The sequence below is a fragment of the Carcharhinus amblyrhynchos genome, chromosome 22, assembly GCF_965287045.1.
Source record: "Carcharhinus amblyrhynchos chromosome 22, sCarAmb.v2.hapA, whole genome shotgun sequence".
Classification (NCBI taxonomy): Eukaryota; Metazoa; Chordata; class Chondrichthyes; order Carcharhiniformes; family Carcharhinidae; genus Carcharhinus; species Carcharhinus amblyrhynchos.
This window is the reverse complement of record NC_137345.1, coordinates 28,231,989-28,246,321: the sequence shown is the minus strand read 5'-3', so window position 1 is coordinate 28,246,321 and position 14,333 is coordinate 28,231,989. Positions and strand designations below refer to the sequence as shown.

Genomic DNA, 14,333 nt, shown 5'->3' with positions numbered 1-14,333 from the left:
TCAGTGGTGAAGGAGTGGATGTGGTGGCAATCAAGCGGGCTGCTTTATTCTGGAAAGCTTCTTAAGTATTGTTGGAACGGCACACATCCACACAAGTGGAGAGTGTGGCGGATGGAATTTAATACTGAGATATGTGAGGTCACACAATTTGGCAGAAGGGATCCGGAAAGGCAATATATACTTAATAGCAAATTTTAAAGAATGTGAAGGGACAGAAATAGCTCAGGAGTATAGATCTTTGAAAGTGCCAGGACTTATTTGTTTGTATGCAAAGTACATGGGATCTTAAGCTACATAGGTACAAAATAGGTGTTGAGTACAAAAGCACGGAGGTTATGTTGACCTTTCATAAAGCTCTGGTTAGATCACAATTGGAGTATTGTGTCCAGTTCTGGTCACCACACTTTTGAAAGGATGCAAAGGTCCTTGATGAAGTTCAGGGAAGGTTTAACAGAATGATTCCAAGGATGAAGAAATTTAGCAACAAGACTTGATTGGCAAAGTTGAAGTAGATCTGTTTGGAGTGTGGAAGATCTGGTGGACCTGTATAAGATTATGACAGGGCTTGATAAAGTGGATAAAGCAAAACTGCCCCCTTGACCTGATGGCACAAGGATTGAGGGACACAAATTTAAGGTTTTGGATAAGAGCAATGTGGGAATATGAGGTCAAGCTTTTTACACATTGAGTAATGATTTGGAACTTTGTCGCCTGATGGTGGTGAAAGCAGAAAGGATTGTAGATTTCAAAAGGAATTTGGATAGGGACATGAGGAGATTAAACTTAGAATTATACAGTACAGAAGAGGCCCTTCAGCCCATTATGTCTGCATCAACCTGTGTGAAACATCTGACCTCCCAACCAATCCCATTTACCAGCACTTGGCCCATAGCCTTGAATGATATGACGTGCAAAGTGTTCATTCTGGTACTTTTTAAAGGATGTGAGACAACCCACCACTACCACCCTCCTAAGCAATGCATTCCAGGCCATCATCAGTCTCTGGGTAAACTTGCAGGGCTACAGACGTAATGGGCGGCATGGTAGCACAGTGGTTAGCACTGCGGCTTCACAGCTCCAGGGACCTGGGTTCGATTCCTGGCTCGGGTCACCGTCTGTGTGGAGTTTGCGTATTCTCCTCGTGTCTGTATGGGTTTCCTCTGGGTGCTCTGGTTTCGTCCCACAGTCCAAAGATGTGTGGGTTAGAATGATTGGCCATGCTAAAATTGTCCCTTAGTGTCCTGGGATGCTTACGTTAGAGGGATTAGCAGATAAAATGTGGAGGGATATGGGGGTAGGGCCTGGGTGGGATTGTGATTGGTGCAGAATCGATCGGCTAAAGGGCCTCTTTTGGCACTGTAGGGTTCTATGATTCAAGGAAGAATGAGTTTGATTAGATTGCTCTAGTTAGAGAGCCAGCATGGATCCAGTGGGAAGCATGGCCCCCTGCTGTGTCTTAATGACTCGAAGGAGTAGTTGAAGCAAATAGCAAAACACGTCAAAGAACAAGCAAGTTTTTTTTTAAAAACAGTGTCACAAGTAGGCTTACATTAACACTGCAATGAAGTTACTGTGAAAATCCTCTAGGCGCCACATTCCAGCACCCATTTGGGTGCATTAAGGGAAAATTTAGCATGGCCAATGCACCCAACCAGCACGTCTTTCAGACTGTGGGAAGAAACCGGAGCACCTGGAGGAAACCCATGCAGACACAGGGAGAACATGCAGACTCTGAACAGGTAGTGACCCAAGCCAGGAATCGAACCAGGGTCCTGTGAAACAGCAGTGATAAACACTGTGCCACCAAACTGCTCCAAGTTAAGCACAAGAGGAAGAAAGTAATAGAGGGGTATGTTTTTGGGGTTAGATAAAGGGAGTGAGGAGAAGGTTTGCATCAGGCATAAACACCAGTGTTAGCCTTCTGGTCAGAGCAGCTTGTTCCTGTGCTTTAAAATCACATTTCTGATTTCTCTGACAATACCAAATTAAAGAAAATCTTCATAAATCCATTCACAGTTTAAAGAGTGGAGAGAATCGGTGGAGAGATAGAATTTGGTATCATTAGCATACAGATGGAAACTGCTTCTTTGCTCAAAGATAAAGCCAATTAGAGGCAACCTGATGAAAACTGAGAATAGAGTGCCTTAAAAAAAAAGAGGTCCCAGTGTAAAAGACATTTGAAAGCCTTGCCAACTTTGATGAAAGTAGTTTGCTAGTAAAATTACAACAGAACAAAAGTATTGCCTAAACAATTACACAAGACTTATCAAGATTTATCTTCAAACATAAATTAAAAATACTTTTTATGTGAATTCTGCAATAAAATTCTTTATTGTGTCGACAGTTTCAACAGGAAATCATGTGAAATCTGCATGGCTTGACGAAGGCCGCAATTTCATAAATTGCCTGCGATTTGATTAGCCTGAATGCAAAATACTATAAATAAATGGATGGACTTGTGAAAAATATTATTTGCATTTATATAGCATCTTATCATATCCTCAAGATATTCCAAAGGCTCTTCAGCCAGTGATTACTTTTGCATTGCACACACTGTTCTGCAAATGGGGCAAATGTAAAGTCAGGTTCCACTAGCAATAAATGAATAATTAAACAATCTGACTCATGGAACCATGCTGACAATTCAGGGGAATATTTGTCTGGTCTTAAACCAGAGGCTATTGATCAACTGAACACAGTAAAAATTGAATGGGTGGGCAGGGAGTGCACAAACCTATTAATTTACATCGAAAATTGAGTGGTCGTCCTTTGACACTAGTTCTCCCTCCCTCCCTCCCCTCCCCACTGACAAATGAATTTTCCTAGTGTAATAATTCTCGTTCAGCAAAGGGAAAAACAACAAAACATTTATTCACAGGTAAAGGCTATACAGAGGCTTGCAGTTTGTAGCCAGCTCTCTAGAACAGCAAATCCTGTTGACACAGGTGATTTCTGCTAGTCTCCCAATTGTTTCTTCAGGTTATGTGACCTTTACTCTGCACAGGGATCCTTAAATCCCTTTTATACAAATGTCAATACTCTTTAGTTCAGTATCCGCCTTTTCTCAAAGCACACGGTACTGGTTTTGCCCTAAGCAGATCAAGGGGTCACCTTTGGATTCACATAGATCTTCACTTGCAGGCATTTTATCTTGTATAACATGTCACTGAAGACACTCATTTTTTCAGTTCAAGCAGTCCTCCTTCCCATATTGGCAAAATCTCAGTCCAATTTAACTTGAATTCCTTAATCCAATCGCACCCAAAAGAGTTTTTCCTTTGCCTTACACCATTACTACTGGGAGCTGGGCAGAATGTTGCTCATAGCTTACAAGGTACTGTTGCTGTGCCCATTATTTTTAATGGCTTCCCCTGTGAGAGTTGTCAACTTTGTTGCAGTACTCTTTAAATTCAATAGCTGGGCTCCTCTCAAGCACCATGACATGCATTGACATATCAAATAACAATTTTTCTTTGTTATTGTTGTTTACTTTATTCCAATCCAATCAAGTCAAATTAAAGCCAATTCAGAGTCCCAACAAGTTGGGACATTCCTGATCCAAGCTGACAAAACAGGGCTCTCACCACCTGTCTTGCCCAGGTGTCTACTTCCACCTCAAGAGGCTTCCCATTTACCAGGAGCATTACAGTAACGGGGGCCATCTTGCCCATTTCCACATTAAACAGAGAGTGGACATCTAAATCATTAGTGCTAGCTTCTTCCACATTATATACTTGTGGCACTCTACTTGATCAACTACTGGGTAGACTTGACTTGCTTTTGCACCAATACCTTATGACCTTTCCTGAGACAGGGTAAAAAAAATACCATTTTCATTCTAAGTGCTGAATCTGGCTATACTGCAGATCCAACTTAGAAATCTGCTTCCATACGCTCTCAGCCATCTCCAGCTCCATTCGCACTGGGGGCGAGGCTTAATGTGGCCAAAACGATCGGAGCTCTGAATTGCGCATGTGCAGTTGGAAAAAAATTTGAAAAGGTGCGCCCGTGTCAGATCGCTCCCGGGCCACAGAAAGCAAAGAAAATGGTCCAGGAGTATCAAGCAGGAGCGATAGCCCCCACAAACACCACCGTCCCCCTTACGTGCCCCTCCACTGCCCGTACGCACCACCGTCCCCCTTACGCGCCCCTCCACTGCCCGCACGCACCACCGTCCCCCTTACGCGCCCCTCCACTGCCCGCACGCACCACCGTCCCCCTTACGCGCCCCTCCACTGCCCACACACGCCACCGTCCCCCTTACGCGCCCCTCCCCTGCCCACACACACCACCGTCCCCCTTACGCGCCCCTCCACTGCCCACACACACCACCGTCCCCCTTACGCACCCCTCCCCTGCCCACACACACCACCGTCCCCCTTACGCGCCCCTCCACTGCCCGCACACACCACCGTCCCCCTTACGCGCCCCTCCACTGCCCACACACACCACCGTCCCCCTTACGTGCCCCTCCACTGCCCACACACACCACCGTCCCCCTTACGCGCCCCTCCACTGCCCGCATGCACCACCGTCCCCCTTACGCGCCCCTCCACTGCCCACACACACCACCGTCCCCCTTACGTGCCCCTCCACTGCCCGCACGCACCACCGTCCCCCTTACGCACCCCTCCACTGCCCGCACGCACCACTGTCCCCCTTATCCACCCCCCCATTACCCACACACATCACTGTCCCCCTTATCCACCCCCCCCATTACCCACACACATCACTCCCCCCTTCTTCACTTCCCCACTACCCACGCACATCACTGTCCCCCTTCTCCACTCCCCCACTACCCACACACATGACTGTCCCCCTTATCCACTCCCCCACTACCCACACACATGACTGTCCCCCTTATCCACTCCCCCACTACCCACACACATGACTGTCCCCCTTATCCACTCCCCCACTACCCACACACACTGTCCCCATTATCCACCCACCCCCACTACCCCGACTGATCGCCACCTCTACCCCCCCTCACCGATTGCCCATAGAGTGGGAGCAAATCCCCCAGTCCCCCCCCATCCCCCACCCCTGCACTCCCACCAGAGATCTATCTGCCCCCTCCTGCCAAAGATCCATCAGCCACCCACCCCCCTGCACCTGAGATACATTTTACCCGTCTCCCACTTCCTGCCCCTCCTTTCCTCCCCGACAACAATCTGGCCCTGATTCATCTCCCCACCGCCCCCCCTCCAGAGCATGGTCTGGCCTCACTCACTACCACCCCCAGAGATACATCTGACCTGACTTATCCTCCCCACCCCCCACCAGACAAAGATCTGGCCTCACTTCCCTCTCTTTGTGCCTGTTAAATAGGGCCCTCAGTCTCTTTCTACCTGCAGGATTTAGAGAAGTGGTTACCCCACAATGGTAACATTCTACTTCAATCTTTGTCAATTGATTTCCTTGTTTAAATCTTGTTTTATCTGTGGTTGAATTTGCTTCCCACTGCATTACTGCACCTTCATTTTTGGTACCACTACTGACTGCAAGTTCCCACTCTGTACCCTTTTCAGTGCTCTCCATTGCCAGCACTTTCTCCAACATTCGCTTAAAATTTATATCTGTCTCTGCTAGTAACTTTAGCTGAATAGCCTCATTATTCACCCCACAGACTAACCTGTCCCACAGCATATCATTCAGAGTATTGCACTACTTGAAGATTTGTTTAAACTTGGCAACGTAAGTCACAAAAGTTTCATCTGAGGTTTTCCTTCCTGAATTAAATCTAAATCTCTACAATATGACTGAAGGGTTCAAATGGAAATGCGACTTTACCAGTTCAGCTATCTCACATCAGGTTGTGAGACTGTGAATTAAATCATAAGACTGGGGCCTACACACATTCAGGAGGATTACTTTCTCTTCCCCCCCTTCTCTGTTCCATTGGCCCGAAAGCAATAGTCCAAACACTCCACATGTTGTGTTCAGTCCTCTGTGGAGGCATCAAATAGATCTATCTTTTCAAATAGGGGCATTTTTATGATTATCCTTCATTCTCTCAACTTCACTGGAAATTGCATACTCACAGTTAAGGCTGGCCTTTACCCACATAACCAATGTAATAATTCTTGTTCACCAGTTAAGTGAGAAAAAAACAAATTCAATTACTGGTAAAGGCTGTACAGAGACTTGCCATCTATAGCTGCAGCCAATGCCTGAGAAGGCAAACCCTACTTCCCCATTGATTAACTAAGTCATGTGATCCTTACTCTGCAGAATGATCCTTAAAGGGACAATCGTCACATCTGGACAAGAGTCACCTGTTCCAGATGAGGTAAATAGCCCCAGATTCAGAAACAGAAACATCTGTCCCTGAACCTTGGATGGTATATTCATAAAAAGAGATGGACAGAATTCAATGAAAAAAAGTTTGAACCACCGAATGAACATAAAAATGGGAGGGAATTGCACTATGCCAATATTTTTGATGAGCTCTCGGCCGCAAGTGTCAGGCACTTAGTGAAAAAGATGCGATTCTCACCAGAAGGGTGAGGGGCGGAGCCTAATCTTGCCAGTGAAGCTGACTGCTGAGCTCTAGGGGCACCAGTGTGCGTGTGCCCCAATCTCACAGTGCATGGATGATCTCCTGTCACCCTACCACTACCACCCCCACAGACGTTGGGACCCGCCACCAATCACTCCCTGTGCCAGTCTCCCCACCCCCCAGATATCACCTGACCCCCTCCCAGCAGTCACTGCCCCTGCAGAGATCCCCCCCATCATCCCTGATCACTGCCCCACCATCAAACTGATTGCCACCCCATCGATCACCACCCCCCTCCTCTGCAGAGCACCCCCCTCCCTCCCCCCATGCAGAGCTGCCCCCTCCATTGCCTCCTCCCCATCATGGTTTCACTCCTTCTCAGGCCCCACCCCCTCAGGCCCTGCCCTTAGTACTGTCAGGATATTCAATGCGTAATGTCAGGGTGCCAGACAGGTACTGTCAGATTGGCACTGCCCATACGTGATTCTCACCAGGGAGGAACTCGACCGGTATAGGGTATGTCCAAGTGAGCCTGAGAGATAGTGTCCAGCACTCAATAATGACATTTAAATAATGTTATACATTTAAATTGGATCACTGCCGCTACAAATGGGAGAGACATTAGACATCCCGTATTGCCACTCTGTCTTGGCCTCCATTCAGGCCCTACCCCATTGGCACTGCCCCTGGTGCACTGGAAGTGCCCAATTGACACTGGCAATGTCCAACTAGCAGTAGTGCCCAGTGGCTACTGCCGGGGTGTCCATTGGGCACTGTCAGTATGCCAGGTGGACATTGCACAATGGACAACAATGTTCTTGACCATCCAAGCACTTCAACCGTCTCTGGATCGATCAGCATGACCATCGCACCAGGTCACTACTAGTGGAGATCAATAGTGACTCTTGCAAGCACGACCTCCCTCCGGAGAGGTGGAAACATTCCAGTAGTGGGGGGCATGATCTCCTACCGTTCTCGCTAATGAGACTGAAATCCAATCAATCTCATGCTACACCGGCCTCACGCCCTTTCTGGGTGCAATCCATTTCAGGCAGTAGAAAGAAACAGGAGTGATTGCTAACTGCTTCATAGTCAGACACAAAAACAAGTTTTAGGCCTGTACACTATTTTCCCAGATCAGTAGGTTCTGTGCCAGGAGGTGGGAAAACTGCCCCCTCTTGGCTCTTGCAATGTTGGCATTTCTTTCAGCTTTTCTTTGTTGGTGTTGAAAAATAAATTTGCCCTGCCCCCTCTAATATTAGTTGATGTTTGCTTACATTTTGCTTTGTTGTAAAAAAGCATGTTAGCACCTGAATTCACTTGGCTCTCAGTTGCATTTGTACATCAAATATTGACATATAATCAATGTCATATGTGAATTGAGCTGATGTAATCATGCGTTAATGGATCTGGCTGCTGCCTCGCTAAAACATTACGAGCTGCAATAATGCAATAATGTGACAAGATGAGGAGGCACACTCAAGGCAGGAGTGGAAACATTCCCAGAGCCTGGTTTGGCCTTGAACAAAACACAAGTGAAAAACTGCTATTTATCTTGAAAAGAATCCACAACATTAACAAGATTATTGGAATAAAGATTGAATGTCACAGAAATAGCTGAGGATTGATTTGAACTGAACCATATTACATAAAATGATTTTAAAATGTCTAATTGATGGAATGCATTTTAAATATTTTTCCAATTTTTCATTTGAGTTTTGTCTATCCTCTGTTATTTTTATTGTTTTCTGGGCTGTGGGTACCACTGGCAAGGCCAGCATTTGTCACCCATCCCTAATTGCCCTTGAACTGAGGGTTTATGAAGAAGTTAAAAGTCAGCTACATTATTGTGCATCTGAAGTCACGTACAGGCCAGACCAGATTTCTTTCCTTAAAGGATATTAGTGGACTGGATGGGTTGCTATGACGATTGATGGAAACATCATGGTCAGTGACTAGCTTACCAAATATTAGAATTGTTTACTGGGATTTGAACCCATGTTCTCACAGTATCAGCCTGGGCTTTAGACTTACTGAAATCATAGAATCTACAGTGCAGAAGGAGGCTATTTGGCCCATTGAGCCTGCACTGACAACAGTCCTACCCAGGGATCAAGAGTCAAGTGGCATTACCACCATGCCACCAGCTCCCCCTTTGATAAACAAAGAGTTTAACAGTTTATAAATTTCTCTCTGGCTACCTAAGTTACTCAATACATAGACAAGAGGAAGAATACTTCCTCCAACCAACATGGTGCACTTTCAACTGCAGATGGAATTTTAATTCAAAAGTTAGGGATGGGTCCGACTCTGAAGATATATGCACCATGCAGAAGGAACTGAGCCATATTGATGGAATAGATAGGTAACACAACACTGCTCCAGGCTTGTGCTAAGGTCTTGTTAGGCCAGAAGTGGCAACCCTGTACTTGGTGTCAACAAACTTCACCTTGAAACATGAGGAAAAATATGCCAAGTTTTTCTTAGGCTTGTAATCACCATGCAATGCCTTTGATTGGAAGTGTACTCCAGGGAAATTAGATGAAGGCGAGTTCTGAGCCTGAGTATCCCAAACTCACTCTTCTGCCTTGTATATCAAGACTGATGTTGCCCATTAAATTGTGCACCTTCAGAGATTTCCACTTTCAGAGGACTAGAGTCAGTAGAGAATAAAGTAAAGACTTGAAGATGTAAAAATCAAAAGAATAAGGGTTACTAAGGATGCTGCTCACAGCATTACAAAACTAATAATTTTAAATCATATAGTGACCATTAATGCTTGCACTAACATCCAATATTTCTAATAGTTGATCAAAGTGGAAATATTTATCAACACAGTTAGAGTGACTAGACTTCCCACCACATCATAATTTCCTAAATCCAGCAACTAGTGGATCATACAGATCTTCAGCATTCATGTCAGCTCATTGAGCTTTAAAACTAACAAGTTGATGCCAGAGTGGTAAGTTCTTGTGAGCTGTCCCCAGCATACCCTCTAATTCCATCTTTTAAAATCATAGAATCCCTACTGTGCAAAAGGAGGCCATTCACCCCATTGAGTCTGCACTGACCACAATCCCACCCAGGCTCTATCCCTGTAATCCTACATATTTACCTTGCTAATCCCTCTGACACTAAGGTCAATTTAGCATGGCCAATCAACCTAACTCGCACATCTTTGGACTTGGACATTTTGCTCTCATTCTATGCTCTTGAAATTATATTCTAACTATTTTAAACTTTACCTGCTGTCATCAGACTTTTGAATGGTCCTATGGTGGCACAGTGATTAGCATTTCTGCCTCGATTCCCGTCTTGGGGCACTGTCTGTGCGGAACCTACACATTTTCCCTATGTTTGTGTAGGTTTCCTCCAGGCGCTCTGGTGTCCTCCCACATTCTGAAAGACATGCTGGTTAGGTATATTGGTCATGCTAAATTCTCCCTCAGTGTACCCAAACAGGTGCCAGATATGGCGACTAGGGAATTTCCGCTGTAACTTCATTACAGCGTTAATGTAAGCCTACTTGTGACACTAATAAATAAACTTAAGCTTAATCACTTAAGCTGCTCTTTCTCTTTGCACTATCAGTAACTGCGGCAGTATATTCTGCACCCTATCATTTCTTTCTCCCCGCTGTACTCTACGAATGGTATGTTTTGTCTGAAGAGTGCACAAGAAACAATACTTCTCACTGTATCCCAATATATCTGACAATAATAAATCAATTCAATTGTGTGACACTGGAGAAATGTGCCCAGATTCTGGAAATTCATCTATTGGGCCAACTGTTTGCAATCCCTTCACAAAGTGTGATTTGAGGGTCTCCTGGTCTTCTGTGGAAACATTTGGTCAAAGTCAGCAAATACCTTTTCAGAAGATATCTCCTACCAACTGTACCACCAATTTCTCATAGCGCACAGTACCAGATCACTCATGCATCAGCAATTGGGACTCATGCCTAATATTGAAATGCTCCATCTCACTCTCGCACTGTGAGGGCTGTTCAGAAGACCAGAGTGAGGATAAACATTAAGAAAAATATACAGTGCTACATGACAAAGCTGTGATGGTCAATGAAGAAATAAAGAATAAAGCAGAGATATACTGAGACAACGACAGAGAAATGCTCGTGAATGCTCAGGTGGCATGGTGGCACAGTAGTTAGCACTGCTGCCTCACAGCACCAGGGACACAGGTTTGATTCCCAGCTTGGATCACTGTCTGTGTGGTGTTTGCACATTCTCCCTATCTGTGCATCTCTGGGTGCTCCAGTTTCCTTCCACAGTCCAAAGATGTGCTGGTTATTTGGATTGGTTATGCTAAATAGCCCCTTTGAGTTGGGGGCCTAGCAAGGGTAAATGGGGATGGGAGTTGTAGGGTTGGCGCCTGGGTGGGATTGTGGCAGACATGAAGGGCTGAATGGCCTCCTTCTACATTGTAGGACTCTATGAAAGCAATGAGAAGAGACACAAAAGCTGTAAGTAAAACAGAATATTAAGTTGTACGACAAAGAGATAAAGTGAAATCGTATACAAGGGAGATGGATGACAAAGATCAAGCAATTAAATCAAAGAACAGGATCAACCATTGACCACCAGTCATTTTTTAAAAATTGTCTTTTTCATGATTTCTCACAAACTTGTGAATAAGCACTCATTTGGCTCTCATGCCAGTTTGGATGTGGTATTCCCCATTATTAAAATAAATTGTTAATAATGTCCCATCTGAGGTTATTTCCTTTTATTTTCAACATGCAGGTGAAGGTCTCTTTCTGTTATAAGTTGGCAGGCTTCGCTATTATCTTTCAGATGAGTTTGTTTATGTTTGCTTGCTTTGTCTTCTCAAACTGACTTCCTCCCTTGAGTGTTTATTTGGCTTTATATCAATGTTATTTGGCAGTATTTTCTGTATTCATTGTGCGTACTGGAGGGGTGGAGGGGTTATAATTTTCTGTCTTATTTATGATGTTGTTTCTGTACAGTTTTCTGTTCAGTAAAAGAGCCCAAGCTGTGGATTGGCTTTTATCAACAATGTTTCCCAGTAATTATCCTTTGTGTATTGCTCTTACAATTCTCTAAAAGTGTCATTTTGCTACAAGCTGAAAGCAATATCTATTTTGATACATTTGTGGATTTGTTTCATTGATTTTCTGTGGAAATATTTACTTTTCTAAGTCATTTAAGACTTAGGCTGGGATTTTTGTGGTCCTTCCAAAATGGCAGATGGGACAAGATTCAGAAGTACCACCCAATTTCTACCAGATCCAATTTTAACCATAAGAGAAAGGGAAAGGGGTTTGACTCGGACATGAGGGAAAGCTGAACTTACCTCGGCCATTTGAACTCAGTGTTGAGTTCAAATAAGCCTTAATTTCACTGTAGCAAAGATCTTATCAAACAATGTGGGAGTTACAGACTTTTAGACTAGACATAGATATTGTTGAAGGGCAGAGAAGATAGGTAGAAAGGTCAATGTATAGAGTTATTTAAATACGCTGCTCTTTAAAACCTAAAAATACAGCCTGTCTGTGTTAGTGAATAACCATAAAAATCAGGTCAAACAATTACATTAGTTGTTCAACGGCTGTCATTAAGTCCTTATTAATGCTTGGCTACTTTCCAAATTCTATAACTTTCTCAGCAAGTGATCATTAATTCACAGTTGATGAAGATGTTATTAAAGGAATACTTGTCTTTGATGCATTGTTACGATTACAAGTACATTCATTTTTATAAGGGATTAGGTACTCTGGGATGACCTAAAGGTTTTGAATGGGCTTTCATGAATGGAACTGTTTGCTTTAACGTTATGAAGGTTGTTATTTAGAACTTACTATTGTTTCATCTTGACATGGTTCATGACTAATTCCATGGCTGATATGGGTGAATTGGCATGGAAGGAGGAAGAACAAAAAATGGTGCGGGGTTGACATGGTTTGTCATGAGTAGGGATTAAATTGGCATGGAGCTATAAGAGGCCATGAGTTGGGTGTGGGAAGAAGTTCACATGGGGTCATGAGAGCATGAAGAATGTGTGGGATAATATGATGTGGCAGAGGAGTTATAAGACCTACAGGGGTGCAGATGGGAGCATGAGCCATGTTACAAACTTAACTGATTATTTTAAAAGAGTTTGTAATGTATCTAGTAGTGGACTCAGAATTGTTCAATTAAAACTTCAACAACATATCTCTCTTTTCCAGCAAAATTGTACTTTCTCGGTTTAGAATGATCTATTTAACTAGGAGCATGTGTCTTTGCGGAGGCGTATGTGTAAATATTTTCTTATGGAACCTGCAATGTGATTGCTGCTCAATGATATGATGTGAAATGTGCATTGGGTTTAAGATAAGTTCAAAATAGGTTTATTGCTGGAACTGGATGTTAAGTACATGGAGGTCAAATTCTTTGCATAAATGACAGAAAGTGACACATAGGCCTGGATTTTCACTCCTGTCTGGGTAACACAGATTGGGAAATTTCCTGGTTTGGCTATATGCACCTCAGGAGAAACTGCCATGAATGGTGGAATCTCTGTCCATGGGGTGGGGCAAATGTAGGATAGGGGGGGAGGTCAGGTTACCATCCCTGGATGCAGAACTGAGGGACCACAGAGGCTCCTGAGTGCATGAGGAGTGGGTGCGACTGACTGGGTGTGTGGGACGAGAATTTGATCACCTAATATAGGATATAAGCATTTGGGACAATGTCCAAGAGAATCGATCACGTCTTTTAAACAGCCCACCTTGGCACTCAGGAGCCTCTGTGGTCCCTCAGTTCTGCATCCAGGGATGGTAACCTGACCTCCCCCCCATCCTACATTTGCCCCACCCCATGGACAGAGATTCCACCATTCATGGCAGTTTCTCCTGAGGTGCATATAGCCAAACCAGGAAATTTCCCAATCTGTGTTACCCAGACAGGAGTGAAAATCCAGGCCTATGTGTCACTTTCTGTCATTTATGCAAAGAATTTGACCTCCATGTACTTAACATCCAGTTCCAGCAATAAACCTATTTTGAACTTATCTTAAACCCAATGCACATTTCACATCATATCATTGAGCAGCAATCACATTGCAGGTTCCATAAGAAAATATTTACACATACGCCTCCGCAAAGACACATGCTCCTAGTTAAATAGATCATTCTAAACCGAGAAAGTACAATTTTGCTGGAAAAGAGAGATATGTTGTTGAAGTTTTAATTGAACAATTCTGAGTCCACTACTAGATACATTACAAACTCTTTTAAAATAATCAGTTAAGTTTGTAACATGGCTCATTTACACTTCATGGTTGTGATTTCTATGCAGGTGCAAGGATGAGTTATTGGCTTTGTAATTTTATTTTTGAATTGCCCAGAAGCACAGGAAGTCTTGAGTCTCCCTTGGTTTCCTCCATGGTAATGCACTGTCCAATCAGAAACAACTTGCCAACCAATCAGCACCCCTTTTCTCCTGTAGTATAAATTGTTTGAAAGTTGACATTCTTGCATTTGTCATGGTGAGTCCAAGATGAAAAGCTTTGGCAACATATCTCCCTTTTCTGTAACATTCAAGGTTCGCACTACTAAGTGATTGAAATTACAATTATAACAACAGTATACAAATATACTGCAGCCTCAATTTTATAATACCTAATAACAGACACACAATCACTGGCAGTTTAGGTTCACCAGCTGAGGGAGACCTGGTGGCTATTCTGAATTTGGCCTTGGACCATGTTGCATAAATCCAGTGAGGCCATGGGCACCCTGTTGCTGCTGTGGTTCATTTAGTTTTACAGGTTGCTTAGCTATTAGGTCAAAATGAAAACAAGTGCAGAGGGTGTG

General features: G+C 43.9%; 1 protein-coding gene across 1 annotated transcript in view; it reads right to left on the bottom strand.

The window, feature by feature from the left end:
* The window catches only part of LOC145357026 (metabotropic glutamate receptor 4-like), a 1,215,873-nt gene that overhangs the window by 1,169,947 nt on the left and 31,593 nt on the right, over nt 1–14,333 (bottom strand). The window lies entirely within an intron of this gene.